Raw genomic sequence first — 20,547 nt, 5'->3', positions numbered from 1 at the left:
TTAATATATTTTTAACAAAACTGAAAAAACATTCTGTCGCTTCTATCCTGTATATCTTTGAGCATGAAATTATTCATGGTAGTATGTACTTAATAATAATAGTAAATTGAATAATCAAACCTACTAATGAAGTCCCTGAACTAAGTAGGTATGTAGACGTAGGTATATCCTGCTTATACGGGTACATAATTATTATACCCTAATACAGTACAATCATAGTAGATATGAAATAGAAAAAAGTCACATCCCAAATTAGTAGCTAATAAGTAACTAAATTAGCAACGATTTTCATTTCCTCATCCCGTAGATTACCCCTAAGGTACACACAAATCCAACCCCATGGTGCCGTAACGCGGCCGTTCCGTTTTACGATTTCGCCCATAAAGAAACACATTATCTATTTTATCTAACCTAAAACCCAACAAAGAGATAAAGGGTTCCTAGTTTACGTGTGTAAATAAATTATTCAAAGTATTGTGTATCGTTCCCTCGGATTGTCTAAAGTAAACCTAAGATATATTATGTCCCGAACGCGTAGTAAATCACTCAGCATCACGTGTTAGAAGGATTTTATAACCCTACATCTATATAAAGAGATAACTGATTCCAAATGTCCCTCAACTCGTTTTATTGTTCGAAATATTCTAGATATTTTTTAAATTTCAAATGTACTTAAGAATACACATCGAGATTGTTTTGAGTATGATTGTATATCATTCGAATAGTATATGACTTTAAATGTTAAGATGTTCGAGTATTTTTTAATAAATATCTACTTATATAACTTGTAAATGTCTCGTTACTTTTCAATCTTAACTTATATTCTACTCACTTTACATTGAAACAGTTTATCTCGCCAGAAAGGATAATTAAATAAATATGGTTACTTACTTACCTATACCTAGTATTTTACACATTACAATATATTCCTTACAACAATCAGCATGCAACAACAAACAACTACAACAGTCCATTATTTTTAAAAATACGACCGTGACATTTTCGTGCATCATAGCTACAAGTCGCCATTAGGTCGCGTCGCATAGAAACATTTCTGAGAATGTTTAATATGTGAAAAAATATTTTCTAATAAGCCAAATTATATAATAAACTGATTTTTTACTTACCATCACAAGAAAACTTACAAAAGTATGTGTAAGAATATTATTGGCATCGTACATACGTTAGTAATAATTCAAATATCAAATATAACAAGGAATTTGCAAAAGAAATATAAGTAGTACCTATAATTTCGCTGTGAATATACGCTCTTATAATTAATAGGACACATATCAGAGACATATTCAGTAGTACAATAAATATAATATTATATATAAAAGGCAGGTTATGCAGTAAGTTCTTAGGACGCGGCAGTCGGTTGATTTATACGCGATGGCGTGACGCAGCGGCGGCGGCGCGGCGCGGGCGCGGCAGGTACGCGGCCGGGCCACGTTTATAGCGGAACTTTAATTTACGACCGCTCTAAATTACGTAGATTTACTGCGCGCCTTTATTGGCCCGCTACGTACGTACCCCACTCTCCGCCCTTCGTCCCCCACTTTTAGCCTTTCCCTCCTTTTATTTGGGAAAATAAATAGAAAATGCATCACTAATAAACTACATTAAAGTTCTATGCAAAAGATAGTGCCTCGTAATTTTAACGGATTTAGTCGTAAAAAAGCTATAAAGAAAATAATTGTCAACAGAAAATTATTATAGTAGGTAATATGAAGCAAAATCCTTATTTTTTATATATTAGTAAGTTACCAACCTGTTTAAAAGTATATATTTATGAGTTTATGTATAAAAAAAAATCAACTGAATTTTACATAAGTTCTGAATAACTAACTAATAAGCCGACGGCCCCAGTATATAGGTACTTAATATTTTATACTCATGAGATAACAGAAATAATTCTTAATCAATTAATTATTCTGTGACTGCTGATGTAAAGATTTAATTTTTTTCTATAACTTGTACGTAGAACTAAAATAATCAGTGATCGTAATTAAATACCGCTGTGAAAAAAGTTAAATGTAAATAAGTGTTTTATATTGTATCTCATCCATTATTTGCTCTAAGCAACAACCATTAATTGTCTGAATCACAAAGCGGGGTCGTTACGCAAACAGTTGAAGCTTTTTATCCGAAAACTGGAATTTATCACGTAATCGTGAAAAGCTCTCACAGCAAGGCCACGTCATATCCGGTATTATCTATGGAGAGAAAGCGGATGCTGAAATCGGCGTCTTCAAAGTATTCGAGCCCTTTGTCGGCATCCCAGCTTAATTGCGCTTGCAAAACTAATTGTTTATTATCCCATTACGAACCTGAGATATCAGCAAAAAGGACACAAAGTTCTAAAACAATTAAATCGCCGTTGAATTGAAAACCTTTCGCACATTTGTGTGCAGCATTTTAAAGAAATAACTGTTTTATTTAAAGTTTGAAAGTAACTGTACCTATATATAACTAGAAAATTTGTTTTAATAATAATTATATTCTTATGCACAATCTTAAAAACTAACTTTTATTTTTTCATTAGTACATACAATAAAATGCTTTATATTTTATTAGCTCTACATAGACCGTATATTATTTATTACAACGTTACATAGCCCAAGTCCTGAGAACACTTTAATGGTTCCTTGATGCCAGCCCACGGCCCGGCTTTTAACTTCTAATCTAAGCCTATTAAACATCACCGAACCGTCCTCGATTTCTTTGAATGCATTTCCAAGTAACCGATCCGATATAATTGTAAAAAATAAAACTCAAGACGGACAACAAACACGTTTTACCTAAGTATAATTTGCATCTGCTATGATATCGAGACGTATTTACATAATTCGTTCCGTTGAAAAACGATCCCTAATACGTGTGAAATAAGATTAAAATTGAATGGAATATAAATATATTTATGGCATATCTCGATAGAATCTTATTTTATAGCGTTGGCGGCTGGGTAGTAATTGGAAGTGAGGATGCGCGGGCGCAGTAAAGCGGCAATTGACCAGAAAATAACGAGCCCTCGCTCGCAGTTCGATATATACTACACACATGCCTCCTTTTTACAGCTGCCGGGTGTTGAGAAGTTATATTATTCTAAAATATTTACTTTTTAATTATAACTGGGCATATATACTATCATTTTAACCTTAAATTATATTTACTTTTACATAGCGCTGCAAAATGGTCGAATTAGCATAACAAATTGTCAATATATATATATATTTTAATAACTTGAATAATAAATATTAAATAAAGGAAGTACTATTCTAAACTTGATATTAGATTTCATAAGTCTCGCAACTCGCAAAAATTCAAGAATTAAATATATTAAGAATTACATATAGGTGTACTTATTAATACGTAATACTTATATTTTATCTTTACATTCATAAAGAGTGATGTCAAAAGTTATATAAAAGAGTAAAAGATGAAATAGTTAATGTACTACATTAAATTCCTAGAAAGTAATATCATAACGAATGATCATGACCTTAAAAATGACCGTGCAAACGAGGTTTTATAAACTTTTATCTAAATACAATCCGTAATGGTTATGGACCCGCTGCGAACGGATAGAGGAGTCCATACAACTCGATGATGATTCCATAAATTTATATAGTGCACAATAAAAATGGTGCTTGGAAACAAAACGGCGTCGCCTCGTTTTATGAACTTCCTTACGCACCACGCGCGCCTTCACATTGTTCTTTGGACACATAATTGCCTAGCCATCATATTCTTTCGACGACTCAGCGATGATTGCCGTGAAATTTCTGAATAAGAGACTATTAGGTTTAGCGACTCTAAATGTGCCCGATTACCTAGTTGGTAAACAAAGATTCACCTTGACATTAATGAGTCGCTTTCCGTTTAATATCTGAAGCCAGTTAATAGACTTATGCTAATTAAATACATATAAAATTTTAATTGAATGCGACCACGAATTAATTGACGCCAAAATACCTACTCCATAAAATTGTATACGTAAATAAATTGTTTGATGAAATGTTCAGTAAATCAAAGCGGTATTAAAACTTGTGGGTAATAAAATAATTAACACTAGGTGAATTTATATGAATACATCATTTTTATTTGACGTTTAGACCTTAATTAATATTGCTTTTTTCGGTCCTCTTTAAAATTATATCGTAGAAATTAAATCTACGTATACATTAACTTAAGCATGGGTGTAGCTTCTACAGAGGGGCCCGGGTAAACGACACCTCCCACGGCCCTACAATCTTCATGTAAAATAACCAGAAAAAAAGAAAAGTTTAATTTAAGTTCCTTAAAATACTAGCTACATTTTTGACTTTTGCTCTTTCGAAAAGAAAATTGTCGAGTACTTACCTCTATAGTCTAAATGCTTTATTTATGCTTCAATGTTTTATATAGGTATTACATTCACATATAAAACGCGATTGATAGGTAACCATTTTCTGTATAGTTATGTCCTAGCTACCCATCCTGAGTTAGCATAGATACATCCTTATTAATATTTTTATACATTCAGCATTATGCCATACGAACTCATTGTATGGCTAAAGGTAAGTCTATTTAGAGAACGCTAATGTATTTATCGCACTACCCACGCCTTGTTCTGTTATTAGTTTCTTCTGACTTGTTTTATAACTTAGGTAGATAGATGTATTCAACGCAACAAGTACAAATGTAAAAATCAAAAAGCCTTTCAAATAATTCGATAAAGATTTCTTTGCCACAAATCAAAACAGTTGATATTAATATTTATCATATTTAATTATAAAATAAGTAAGATCTGTCTACTTATGTGTATCTATACGTAGTATAAAACAAATTCGCTTCCCTCCGTTTGTACGCTTAGATGTTTTTAACCACGCAACGGATGATTTAATGGGGTTTTCATCAATAATTTTCAAAAAATTCAAAAGCAAGGTTTATGTGTATAATTTATACATATCATAGTAGAAAATAGCCTAGAAAATGTTCAACTTTCCTAATCAGTAAAAACTAATATTTTTTCTTTTTATGTTTAGGTATTCTTCAATGCAAAAGTTGTGTATAGATCATTATTATATTCGTGTGAATCCGGGATAAGAAGCTAGTATGAATATAAAAGACGCTTCGCAAAATAAACACATGACGCTTTTCTTTAATTCAGTAAATAAAGTTTGTTATTCTACATTAAAAAAATAATAAAATATGGTTACTTACCATAACATAGTCTTAAGCTTTGTATCTTTCCTTATTAATTCATTTCATATTTTGAAATTATTTAAAATTTCGATCCTTATATTGTATATAAAGTGGGCTTAAATAAGATTTAATTCAGTTTCAGATAACATAGGCGGAGTCAATGGTGGTACGTTTAGAAGGCCCGGGCGGCGGATTACAATGGACAAAGGCGGACATGAAACGCGCCGACAAATCCGCTATCACTACGTTTGATTGTCCCGAGCCCGCTAATAATGCCCTCTATATATTATCCTCGTGGACATGTGTGCTGATGATAACTATAACGAAAACGAATAAATTAAATTAGCCATGTTTGTTTTTTTGATAAAAAATAGCTTAGGTAATAATTATCCGCTAAAATATATATATTTAAAAAAAAATAAACTTAGTAAACAAACTTTAATGTGTCTCTCTTACGTATCACGAACACAGACATAATAATTTAAACTAGAAATTAATGAATTTATTTTGTTTTGCGATTTAAAATAGAAAATTTTCTTTTTTTATTGGTCGGACAATAACAATACTTGCTATCTGACATTGATTAGCAACTTAATTTTGCAAGAAATGTTTTAGTAATATTTATCCAATACTTTATATTTCGTTATATGTATTTGCGCTGCTATGTAAAGATTTTAAATAGGTATGAGCCTGCAATTCATTTAAAAATTCGGTATTAAGTTTGATATTTTTATTCTTTATAAGTATACATATTTTGCCAAGTACTCTATTCCAATCGAAGGAGTAAACATAAATAAACCTCACATTAATATATTCAAAGTGATTTGCTTTTAACTCTGCTACTATTATGCACTACAAAGAGTTCTAGATTAATATATCGTTAAATAAAATACATAAGTATTCCACTTCGATACTTATATTCAATTTAATTTCAATTGCAAAACTCCGGTATACGCCATTTATTCGCAAATTCATTTCGAATATCAAAGATAATTCAAGATGACAATTTAATCTCAAACGTTGTTTTTTCGGCATTTCTCCTCTTATGATTAGAATAGAGTATAGTTACATATACTACTTTTAGTATAATTATTATGTAACATTGAAGCTCGGCGCTCGACCCGTTCATAAACTGTTGAAAAAGTCACGGTGCTATGCTATTTCGATACATGTATCTTATAAATATTAAACTTTAAAATAGAACCAAATTCTTTGTCGGTTTCAAATTTGTTCGTAGCATAGCTCCGCAGGATTCCATTAGCCGAGTGCTTCCATTATCCAGAGAATGTTCGATAAAATATTATTTTACATTCCTTTGTGGTCGCGTCATACCTAAAATTCCACTACTTTATGTCTAAGATATTAATTGTAATTATTTATTGTTTACACATAGTAACGGTAAAAGTGTGACATAACTTTCATAGCCGAGTATTTAAGTAAGAACTGCAACAAAATGGTACGAGGCGTGGTCTGGTCTGCCCAACTATAGCCTGTAACGCATTTTGATTAAGTTCAAGATGATCTAAACTGTAATATATTAAGGGAAACATAATTATCCTAAAATACAACCTTATGTACGTACTTATAATAAAATTGTTACTGCATAGTAAGTACTACAAAAAGTTACAAGTGAAATTGGTATAAATAATGAATATACGTTTTTTTGTATACGTTTATTGTTGAGTATACGTTTCAGAGGAGACTTCAAGTACTTATGCACGTACAGGTTTGCTATATATTTATATATATAAGTCGAACAAATTACGATTGATGTACTTAAATATACTATAAGCTATGCAGAAAACGCGATCGTCGCAAATTACCCGCCGCGCCGTAAGGGAGCCCCACTAACTACACATTTATAACATTTTATGATACATAATCGCTGTTCTTATTAAAATTTAAATCATTTCCTTTTCTTGGTTAGTCGATAACGAAACCTTACGTGCATTTACAGTATTCAGTTATGTAATTATGTTCCTGCGAACGGTAGGCGTTTTCATATTATATAATACCAATTAAAAGTTTCCTGTGGACTTTATGTAGACAAGAAATCCTAATATATACTGTTATTTATTTTTCTTTTTTCTTTGTGCGTCAATCACACGAAAATAACTGAACTTATCGAGAGAACGTATGAGACTATGACGGATATTTTGTTGATATTTCCCCTTTTTTCAGGTTTATTTAATGTCCAGCGAAGCGGGCAGGCTCATTCAATACACAAGCATCAATACAAGACATTATTGCAAGAATTTTAAACGGATATCGTGGAAGCAAATACGGCCAATTACCACTGTTTTTTGTAACTTAACTGTTAAATAATATTAGTTTAGGTAATAACGTATATAATTAATCGGTTCAATAATATTTTATAAATTATACTTTCAGCACATTTTAGTATAAATATATCTACTTTCAGAAGAGTCTAAGTCTAGTCTTAGTTCCCAAAGTGGTCCAGCTGGACTCCCAGGGTCCCACGGGAGACTCGAATGGGTCTACGTTGACGTGACAAAAAAATGGGAGTTCATAATATATAAACGGTGGGGTAAATGGTATACGAAAATTTATCGACTTTCGTAAATAAAGAGATTAAAAGTTGGCTTGACTTAACCTATCAATTTAAGAAGATACGTTTTAAGAAGCTCAGCGACTGTTACTTGTAAAAACTTACATATTCTATATTCAGGGCAACGTTCAAAAACTATTAATGCTTGGTTGGAAGTTAGCCCCAACGCAAATTTCCATGGTTAGATCTAACCTTCACATTTTTAGTCGAGTTCTGGGAATATGATAGAAATGTAGCTGCAGGGGGTCCACCGGAATCAGCTCAATTTTGAAAGTGGTCTATGAGAGAAAAACGTCTGGGAGCTACTGGTCTAACTGTCATCCATGCGGCTTGTTGAACGGCGTCGTTAAGTAAAATTCCTAGACTGGTAATGATAAGGCTACTTGACTGCGATATGACTGGTTATAATGAAATTACAGTAATGTTCACTACTTATAATACCATGAATGATTTGAACTTCTTAATCATACATAATATTTGAACCTGTGCTCGTAAATGAAAATATCGGTTTCTCTTAATTCCAACACTGCTTCAAGTTATGTCGATTATATGATTATATGACGATTCGCAACGGAAATTAAAATAAAATTCCCTAGAGCCACTCTTGTCGCGGGATTCTAAATTGATATTGAAAGGGTTTTAATAACAATTAATTACGGATTTTTTAAGACAATTAAAGGGTCCGTTATTCGCTGATCACGCGACTGTGTGGTCATGGAAATTGAAAGTTTTTTTTTTATGATATAGGTAGGCGGTCTGGCAAATGGGCCATCTGATGTTAAGTCGTTACTACAGCCCAGAGAAACTGACACTGTAGGAAATATTAAACATTCCTTACCTTAACCTTAATTGCGTCATTCAAATCGGAACACAATAATATAAATATACAATTGCTGTGTGGCGGTAGAATATCTGAGGAGTAGGTGGTACCCAGCTACCCAGACTGCACAAAACCCTACCACCAAATTAAAGTCAAAGCCGTAAATATCTAAAAAACTTCTCTTGCAAACATTCCATACGGTCCTTATTTGTACTGAACTGTTTTTATTTTTTGTGGTATGCGATTAAGGCATTAATGTTAATAATTTTAATGTTAATAAATAATTATAATTGTATGTCCAACTACAATACATAAGAAAAATATGTTTGTGTCTTTGTAACTTGTCAAATTAATTTTCATACAAAAACTGTTTTAAATCAAAATCATTATACTTTATTTAAGTAGGATACAAATTGAAAAATATGCATAATTTATTTTAACCTAATAGTTGAATAAAAAGTTAATAACTTTTTCTATTTATACTTATTTATATTGCAGCTTCTACTGAAAGTTAAGAAAGCATTTAAAATAAAAATACTCGTCTTACTAATGACATTATCTCTGCTAAAAACAAATAAATTCCATTGTTATTTAAAATATTTTCATGTAATACAATTATGTAGTATAATGAAGCTTAGCAATAACGGATTTCTTAAAGATAACGTCGGTGTCTTTTGAACCCATTGACAATATTGTTTTGTTTATTATTTCTAATGAGAAGCTGCATTTTTTGTACCAGCGGGGAATACCTTCTGGAATTCAATAATTTTTAAGGATAACAGAAAAGTTTTGACGGCAATATTAGTTTGATTTATAGAAAACGTAAATATGTCTACAATGTGTATAATAAGTGGTTAAACATGATATAAACATGATTACATACTAAACTTAATTATTGTATTTTTTAACTTCTTACTTAATTTTAACAGTATTTTTTTAACTCTTCAGGAATAGTAAATAGCTAAAATAAAAATCTCAATAAATTTTAATTGGGTTATAAGGACCTACTATTCGAGAACATTTTAGGCGATCAGTTTGCATTTCGGTGAGAGGGTAACTTCGAAGCACGTTTATTGACCGAGTCGTGGACAAAGACGCTGGCTTTTATGGCACCATAAAAGTAACTATTGTACGAGGCAGCCCCGCACGAAATGCACCGCGCTTATTGTTAAGACTTAAATAAGATCTCCATTTTTTTATTGTTTAGGCCATTACGGTCAGCGTTTGTATATATTTTGACTTGAACGCCTTTTCAGAATTATGTCTTTGAGTTAAACCGACTTTTTTTCGCTTTTTCGCAAAATGATCACGTGCTAACGTTGCGCTTACCTCAATGGCCCCGCCCGGTGCCGCCCCCTGGGTCTCTATTGTTCTAACCATCAAGCAACATAAAGCTAAAACAATACAAAGAATAAAAGCGAAAATGAGCTCGGTTTACATTTTATTATTTTAATATATCTTAAGTTGCCGACCAAAGCGAAGAGAAACCAAAGAAGAATAAAAACCCAATGTTGGAAACCCAAGAACCAAATAAGAAAAGAATATATAATTTATACGTGAATATTTACATTGTTATAGAATGAATATTATAACATCAATTTAGGTAATATGTGTATGTAAAACGTACCAAATAAAAATTATTAATACAAAAATAATATAAGAAAGTCTTTAGACCTAAAAAGGTTTTAAAATATTTAACAGTTTTCTGCGACTGTTATAAAAGAGAGTGAATTAAAAATATACATTTAATAAAATCGGGTTAACAAGTTTATACTTGTTTTTAAGTGATAGAGTGTGCGTCGCAATATTGCTCAGAATACAAGACTGCATCTTATATTTTAGAATTTCAAAACGACTACTGAAAATTCCACGACAGAAATCTCAGGTATATATATATATGCTTACCTATGCTTACCAATGCTTGTACCTGAGATTTCTGTCGTGGAATTTTCAGTAGTCGTTTTGAAAATCTATATATATATATATGCTTACCTATGCTTACCTATGCTTGTTCTTAATAAGAGTAGTCTCTTATTATTTGTTTAGATAAAGTATTACTTCTTAAGTTTATTGATTTAAAAACTATTAGAAGCAAGCAAAGCTCGCCAAGGCTATATCGTTTTATAGATATTGCAGTGACCTTTTTCTCACAAAATACTAACCCTACTAGAATTAATACTAAACTTAATTTATGCATTATATAATTGTTTATAAAAAAAAAACAATGCATAAGTTGATATAGAATAGAGGTACTTATTAATAAAAGGGTGAAAAGTAACTAATTTAGTGGAAATATTGGATTTCGCTCGATATTTCATATTAATATTTGTTTATATATCTCATATAATCAATTATATATATAATGAAAATGAAGAAATAAATCTTACATGTTCATTTGCTTCCAGCTTCAGATCGAATTATAGACATTTGTTTTTTACAAAGAATATAACTATTTTTTTTTTTTAATATTGTTTTAATTATTGCTTTTGATTTTTATAAAAAGTATAAATAAATTTAAAATAACAATAATAACCCAAGCGTACTCCGACATATCGCGTATATCGACAGCTTGAGACATATTTTATAGCACGCTATAAATTAGAAGTGCCGTAAACGTAAATCTCGACTCACGTCAAATCACATCACATAACATGCTTTAGCTTTAATATTAAAAAAAACAAGTTGCCAGTGCCTCGGAACGGTAATTAAAAAATATATTATATTTTTGTATTTATATATAATTTAATAAATTATATTGCCTTAAATGTGTAGTGTACCTGGGTATTACAAAAGTAGCAATGTATACCGCATTGCTACTTTTGTAATATAATCTTAAGAAATTGTATAAAGTTTGGATACCATTATAAAAAAATCGTAAAAAATATCGCCTTGAACGTTTGTATAAATAATAATGAAGATAAGTTCAAAAATATATTTGTCTACAGCAACACAAATAAATTGAGTATGATGCATAGGTAGATGTTTGATTTCGGTTTGAAGGGTGAGTGAGGCAGTGTAAATAAAGGCACAAGGGACATAACAACTAGATTCCTAAGATGGCGCTTGGAGATCAAAGAAATGGGCCAATGCCTATGGGTGGTGATCCGTTACCATCAGGTAGTCAATTTGAACGTATTTTATAAATAAAAGCAAACATTATTTTGTAATTGGTTAAAAATAAAACCATTTTAAGTATATATAATTTATCTGCATAGGTATATAATTAAAATCAGTAAATAAATGTAACAATAACACTTAATACAAGACATTAAAATAATTTGATACAAAAATAAAAAATAAAATTCTGACCTGCCGTCATTAAAACTGGCTTGCTGAAGTGTTCGCTGTGATTGTTCCAAAAGAGTTTAATTATCAAGTTTTTTGGCTCGAATATTTATTGCTGATAGGCACGGAGGGTTAATTTATTTTTATCCTGTTTTGAAGCATTTGTTTTATAATTTAGAAACAAAACTCACAGATTCCCTCAGAATGATTTAATCACATAATATGTTACTATTTTACAAGTCGAGAGTCGGCCAGTGCAAATCAAAGATGAATTAATGATATAAATTTACTGCCATTACGAGTATCTGTCAGAGCAATGCAATATTTGGTGCTCAATTAACATAGATACACACCAGGAAAAAAAAACAGCATGGATTGTTAGTTTGTGTACTGAATGATATATATTATGTCATGTTTACTATAGGTATAATAAATGGATAGTAATTTGGTAGAGTAAATTAGGGAATTCCCAAAATAATCTTATCAAAATTTAATATTATAATCAAATATAATCATTTATGATAACAAAATCTTAGAATAGTATATAGTACCATTGCTTATTTACAAAACATCGTAAAATAGTAGCAAATAACTATCTGCTTTACTTCTTATAGTTTTAGTTTATGTAACATGACACATAAATAACACTGAAGAAGTATTACTTGCTAGAATAGAAAAAACAAATGCTTAAAACATATAATCAGTAGGAATTTCATGAGAATTATAGTTACATATAACTAGGTAGTTGTCGCCCGCGGCTACGCGTTGTTAGGTATGAAAAGTATCCTTTCATGGGGCTTAAGATTATTTTATACAAAAATTTCATCAAAATCCGTTCAGTGATTTAACCGTAGAAGTGTAAAAAACAGAGTTACTTTCGCATTCAATCAATTCAAACATCATTGATACCCCTAGAAAACAATACAGTGGAATAAAGTAGTAAAAGCTTGTAAATGTCACCACTACTGGGCTAAGATCTCCTTTTCAGGGCCGGACCTACCATATGGCTTTTTGGGCTTCAGCCCAGGGCCCCGTGGATTCAAGGGGGCCCCAGCTAAGTCAAGTCAAAGTAAAAAAATAGACGATAATACGAAAGAATCCATAATTTTATGAAATTAAACAGTTTGTATGGTTTACAGCACTGTCAGTCTTACAATTAATCAAACCCATTCAATTAATTTAATTCAAGACTACGTTCAGATATGTCTTAGGTGGGCCCCTAAGTAGTGTCAGCTCAGGGCCTCCTAAACTTACGGTCCAGCACTGCTCCTTTTCCTTAAAAGATTTGAAGATTCATTTCCTTGGTACTCAATTGTAGTCGCGTTAGACAAAGTTACACGAAACTATGTTTCCCTACAAAGATAATAATTTATAAAAGGTATGTAATTATAAGTCAGGTGCCGATAGCGCCCGTTATCACTGTTTTTAGTTCAGAGGGTTAGAGTGCTGGTTTCGTGATAATATGCCATTAGTATTTAAGCTTGTTTTCACTTTACAATACATAATTCATACCCACGCCTTTTATTCGTGTAATTGTGATTTTACTCACATTTTTTATGAAAATTATTAACATATTGGATAACCTCAAAAGTGATGAATATAATTTATTTCTAAAATTTATGATTACCTAAAGATTCATTTGAAAAATCGATGAAATATCTAGATCATCGCCTTGTAACTTGGGCTTTGCGCCCGCCGGGGACGGTGAGGTTAGGTCTTTAAAATTAGTATTAAAGGGGGGCACAATCTATTATAAAATTAAACTCGTAGAAAATATACGATTGCTTAATAAAGTATTTTAAGTGACAACATTAAATATATGTAATTGAATATATAATAACAACCAACACAATTAAAAGGGAAAGTTCTCTCTTCTTGCCTTAATAGTAGGGGAAGACCGGGAGATCTCTCAACTCCGGTCAGAGAATTGAATAAAGTTTAAAAAAACAATTGCCTCTGGAGAAAAGTTATTACTGTCACAAGTAGCACGTAGACTCCAATTACGAGTATGTCAACATTATGCACCATTATAGTTTGGTTAGACGGCAAGTTACGAAAAATATTTATGTCGCTTCGGAAGAACTCTTTGAAATTTTAATGATTTAGAGATCAAACCATGTTTTAGAGGAACTTAGTATGTTGCTTGGTTATTGTATTTTGATTTGGACTTAGTGTCTTTTCCCCAATAATTGAGTAATTTTTCTGCAAAAAAGTTAGATGTTAAAGTAGCGTGTGCAGAGTGTCTAGAAATACACAACAAGGAACGTGCGGTATATGAGCCCGTGGTTCATGTATCTGTATGTGGTTGTATTTACACAAAAAAATATAATGATAATATAGCTTAACGTCATTTTCTTCATTCTATTTGCAGAAGACATGCTATTCATACATAAACACGGAAATGGAAGAAATAAACAAAAAGATAATTAGAAAAAGCCATATGCATAAAACAATCCAATTTTAATCGATAATCCCTTATTAAACATTACACATTCGATTAGGATATAAGATTTAAATGGAAAATGTAGACAACCAAATTCTACTACCTACACTGAACTAAACTATGCTTAGGAATCTAAGGTGTATGAATGATGCGATAAGAAGGCAAAAGATGTATAGATCTGAGAGTTTTGATAAAAAGATCACTGCATTTGAAAATGAAAATCTAACTAGTAAAAATCGTTCAAAGATACGAGGCTAAAGTAAAGGAAAAAAATAATGCGAGCCGAAAAAATGCAAAACAAAACGACGAGAATAAGAAATAGGTACAAAGGAAACGAAATAGGAGAAAAAGAAATACTTACAAAGGAAAAGGTAAGGGAATGAAAACATTAGAGTCAAACAAGATTCAGATCAAAATGATCAAAGAAAACAAATAAAACGATTATGAAGACGAAGATATTCCGCACAATAATAGTTTCATGATGATGATATTAAATAAAAATCTGGCACAAATAATCGTTTGTACTGCTTTGTTTGCAAAAGAGATTGTGATCGGATCTGACTATGATAACATAATATTTTTTTTTACTCTATCCATATTTATAGAAATACATTTGATTTGGAAAATATTCGTAATTATCTACCTTTTAAAATGTTACTAATTATTTTAATAGTTCATAAGGTAATTTTTAATAAATAAATTTATAATTTGAGCATAAACGTTTTTTTTTTTCAATTTTTATTTATCATCATCATCAAATCCCTACATATTTATAGTTCGGTATATTATTTTAAAATAATCTTATACATGAGAGTGTCTGAAGGGCTTAAGCTATCGCAGTCATGGTCAAATCTCTACATTTTTTCTTCAAGAAAATTCGATATTATAAATAAAAAGCTGTTCAAGTCACCCAGACTTCCCCTACATATTCATATTATCTCAACCAATAAAATAGATCAATCATGAATTATATACAATATAATGTAATAAAAAATTACCTTATGACTGACTTTTATTTTTATGTACTACTTAGTTAATAATATTCAAATGTCATTTAGAATGACATGCTTACACAAAAAACATGCATAGGTACGTAAAATGTACAAATGTTGTAATGCATATTATTATTACTATACCTATTAATAAGTTCAATCAAATCAAACAAATGAGTTCCACTGATTTTTTTAGGTAAGTCAATATTTTAATAAAAAAATAATGTAATAGATCAATGAATGTTTCTTTTTTATATTTTGAAATATTGTTTGCCTATAATAGTTTTTACATTTATTCAAAACACTATGGGCGAAAATTAGTTTTCAATTCTCACACTGGCAAGTTGCAAATACCTTAATTTTATAAATAAAAATATTGTTTGTAGAAAGAAATATATAATATGTTATAATATAATACATAATATTAGATATAGTCGTTAGATACCTTGTACACATACAGCCCAATAAGTGTTAAGCAAGCGCCCGGGGTTCAATCAGCGTTCTGACGATCTACGACGAATCTAAAAGAACCACAATTTCATTTTTGGTTCTTAAAGCTTATTGTTAGAATAGAAATAAATATTAATAACTCAATATTTATATAAGAAACTATATTTTATTTTGAAATAAAGGTGGTAGGTGGAAAATCACTAAAAGCAATACTTAAGTTGTTTACATAACATCTTAGTTCTCAACGTTGGTGGGTGGCGCATCGGCGATGTAAGGACTGGATGATATATCTTTCAGTAACTATCTCCATCAACGATGGTAATCATCAGGTCATTTGTCCGTGACCTGATGATTACCATTTCCTACCAATTTATTTCTTATAAAAATAAATATTTAATAACCAACATATCTACTAGGAATACAAAGTTTCACAGTGCCTTACAGGCAATTTGAAAATTGTTTCGAATTAAGAGCGTTTACAGCTTTATAAATTTATGTAGACACAATATTTTGAGATTTTCTTGATTTTACGACGGGCGGCAGGCGGTTAGTTCCCATATCGCGACTCATATCTCCGCCTTGTTTCTACGTAACAAAGATATGGCTGTGACGAAGGGAAAGAAGGATTAAAAATTCATTTAGCCGCTTTTATGTTCGCCGATAATCCAGACTTTATCAAGATATCAATTCAAGAGGATTAAACTCGCCAAGTTAAATTGAATCCACGCGATAACAGCTAATTATCTAGTGTTGATAATATGTATTTGACAAAAATTACGTTTAAATTTTATGAATGCTAAAGAAAGACAAATACCTCTAGGTATTTACACGTTATCCGATATGGCGCGATATGCACTATAAGCATTTAAGTGATAAGGCGAATGTAATAATTAAAAAAAAAACAAAGCAGAATTCTAAATATATATTTCCATTTTAAAATCGTATCTGCGATTGGTGAATAATGACATGTTCTTTGTTTGAAAAAAATCGAAACGCACCTGCAAATATTACCTACATATTATCAACCAATGGAAATATTTTGCATAATAAATATCTACTTAATAAAACATTCAACTGCATGATGTTATTTTTTTATAATTGACCTTCCTTGTTTTATAGAAGTAATAACTACATGTTTTAAAACAAAACCAAAGTCTTATATGACCTGAGAAGTTTCGGTGCAAGTACTAATTTGGTGGTTGGGCTATGCTAACCCTGCAGGGTCACTACCTCATCAAATCTTCTACCGCGAAACACCATTAGTTAAGTTCCGCTTTTCGTAACTACAGCGTCTAGAATCATACCATCTTAGTTCCTAATATTGCGCATTCGCAATGAGAGGAATGGTTAATATTTTTACAGCAATGCCTATGAGTGACGGTGACCATCAGGTTACCAGCATTTGCCGTCTACCTATTTCATAAATTTACTTCTTGTCTTTGGAATCGACAAACCGGTGTTACAATTCACGTTCAATCCTTGAACATTGTAAGATCGAAGGCTTATCTACGAGCCAGTTTGAACCGGTTTATATAGATACATAATTATTTTTTTAAATCAGTAGAAACTAGTCATCCAGAAAATCTGAGAGATTAATATAGCCCAGTGAATATTTATACATAATTATATGTGTTTTAAATTCGTCTTGTGCTCGGCTACCAGAAAAATAATGGCCTAACCCGTCGAACAATTATATAAAAACATACTCGATATAGGTAGGATCTCCATTCCGTGAAGGCAGATATACGCCAAGCCAAACTCCGCTATTCCTATTCACCGTCCTATATTTTCGTCTCGGCTGTTATAAAAGTCGAGTAACACGTGATATTACGATATATAAAACTACCGTTTCATTGAGAACCAGTCACGACTTCTAGTAATTGTGTATTCTGGTGAATCATCCTCATTCTTTAATCATACAAATGTGAATACATCATAGTATAAATATCCGGTGCATTTTTCAAATGTAATGCCTACTGCGGCCAGTAATGACTAAGTCTGATGATTTAATTAAAAGGTCACAACGTCTGGTGTTGATATTGTCCACCAGTTAGGCGTGACGTGTTAACGACCTGCAAGACTGCTGTCAAAGAGCAAATAGAGTGAGGGTAAACACGTGGGCTGTGTTTGCGGAGAGTCGGGCCGCCGTGTGATCGTCAGTGAACTCGGCGGTGGTCGTGTCTGCGCCAACGCGTTTGTAATCCTACGCTTTTTTGGTATTCTCAGCTATAACATTGAACTTCAGATGATTTACATACAACTTATAGGTTAATAATACCTAATTTATTATTTACTTTTAAATTTTATATGCACTTATCAAATCAAATCAAATGTATTTTATTCAAGTAAACTTCACAATGAAGCGTTTATGTATCGTAGCGTGTATCGTAGCCGTGGCCGACGAACAAGATCAAGCCGGCCCGTTGCCCAGAGTGCACCACGAGGATGAGACTGACATGCACCCCTTTCGGAAAGCAGCGAGAAGAAACGGCAAGAAACTTACATAGTTGCTCTTTTAAAGTTTGAAATATATAACACGTTTAATATAAACCTCATTTAAGCGAGTTAAAGTTAATATATTTATATTAAGTTTATCCTCAGAACTCACTCGTTAAAAATAAAGCATTAAGTATCAATCATATAAAGCCTTGAGCGCCACCAATATGCTACCTATACAAAGTTATATCGATAGTAATACCGCTACAAAACCAAGAAATACTCCTCCACCACAATATCGCTTTTTATTATTTGAGTTAAATAGAATTATGGAGAATAATATTTGGTAAGAAAAAATATTTATGTGAGCCACCGTGGAAAAAGCTGAGGCGAACCAATTGTGCACATATTCGTCTGCTATGCCAAATAATATATTTTTTCTGTTTGCAGTTAAAACACTTGAACCATTATAGACTATTGGTATTATTGGTAGTAAGTCATTGCACAAGCTCGTCTGTCGTCAAGCACATCAGATTATCTACCACCATATAGCAGTAGTCAGTATTGTTGTGTTCCTGTTAGTTTTGAAGGATGAGTGAGCCAGTGTAACTACAGCCATAAGCGACATAACATCTTAAGTTGGGGGCACATTGTCGATGTAAGAAATTGTTAATATTTCTTAACTACTCCAATAAATAAATTTCCTTAAAAATGCAATAAATATGAATACTGATTTATAGTTATTAGTGTATTACACATACATATACATGTTATTTTTTCAGGTTTAAATATATTTAATTTATTTTAAATTTGTCTTCTCACTAACAAAATAGAGTATAGTACCAATTTAGATAATGTTAAATCATATTTTTCCTTAAGCATAATTTTAGATTTATAGTTCAAATAATGTTAATCCATTCAGATAATTGTGTAAAATTCTTTCGTAATATTTTTGACGTTTAATATGATGAAATAAAAAGTCCAAAGTGCAATTACTACTTACATAGTTTCTGTCTTCTACGCGTTTAGAATATAATACTCACAGTATTATCCATATCTTTAAATAAACCATAGAAAATAAAATATTGTCGAACTTTCGGACTTTTTGATACATATTTTTCATTGTGGTTTTCAGCCATAAAACAGCTGAACTCACAATTTTATGTCGTCGACATAATTACTATGTATCGGTAGATATGTACGTATGTGTAAATAGATATGTATATCAAATTGTAGTCAACAATGGCGCATAGCTTTAAATAAATGTTTTCTACTGTAAAAGGTATATGTTCATGTTTATTGTATATGAATGCAAATGTATAAACATAAAAGAACTGAAACGAAAAATGTTATATACCTACACTGAAAATGGGAACAAGTGTCTAAATAATCCTATACCAAAAAAGATATGATTTCAGTTTTTTTTAATCATAATATTTTTAGTTTTTAGTTTCCTATTTCAACTTTATCGCAGTTTTATATTCTTAATAAATTAAAAAGTACATGTATAAAAGAAGGTAATAAATACTCTGTAAGCGTGTTACAACTGGGCTTTTGCTTCCTCTTTTTTTTAGTAGGTTTGTACTTTTACTTCAATAACCTACTCAAATGTTTTACCGCCAAAGATTTGTATTGATTATAAATATATATTTTGGCACGTGACAATTCTGTGTTATTTTACCGGTTTTAGAACCATACTTTTCCATTATGATCCCCATGTCAAAACCTCATCGTCGCCATCATCATCATCATATTATCTTGACTCAATGTCAATGTATCTTACTAGGTAATATTATTTTTCATATTCTTATTAAAAATGTTAGTTTTCATGGATGGAATAATTTAAATATATTTAATAACTCAATCACGCCAACGAAAAAAAACAAAAACGGCTGAAAGTATCAGAATTAAATTTGGTACACAGGTAGATTATACTCTGGACTAAAAGATACTTATTAACCTTAATACCTGCACCACTTCCTAGCAACTTCGGACGAAGCCACAAGCGGTAACTTATAGTCATGTAATCATTATAAATAAGTTAAGTCTTATTAAAACTCGAAACATATATCTAATGCAACATTTTAAATTATTGAATATATAAAAAAAATATTTTATAAATAGTTTATATTATATAATAGTAAAAAAGTACATATACATTTTGGCTTAAACGCTGCCGCCGAGAATCGCTTTATTGTCATTTATTTAAATGAAAATATTTTAGGTTTAGCGGCAATGTATAGTTTAATTTTATAATTTAATATCATCAAATACTTACCCCATACCTACACCTACTCGTTGACAAATAAGTATTATTTACTAAACAATAAACATCATACATAACCATAATAGAATTTCAATAGTT

Source organism: Vanessa atalanta, chromosome 4, assembly GCF_905147765.1.
Source record: "Vanessa atalanta chromosome 4, ilVanAtal1.2, whole genome shotgun sequence".
Taxonomy (NCBI): Eukaryota; Metazoa; Arthropoda; class Insecta; order Lepidoptera; family Nymphalidae; genus Vanessa; species Vanessa atalanta.
The sequence above is the reverse complement of the archived record's forward strand: the minus strand, read 5'-3'. Positions refer to the sequence as shown.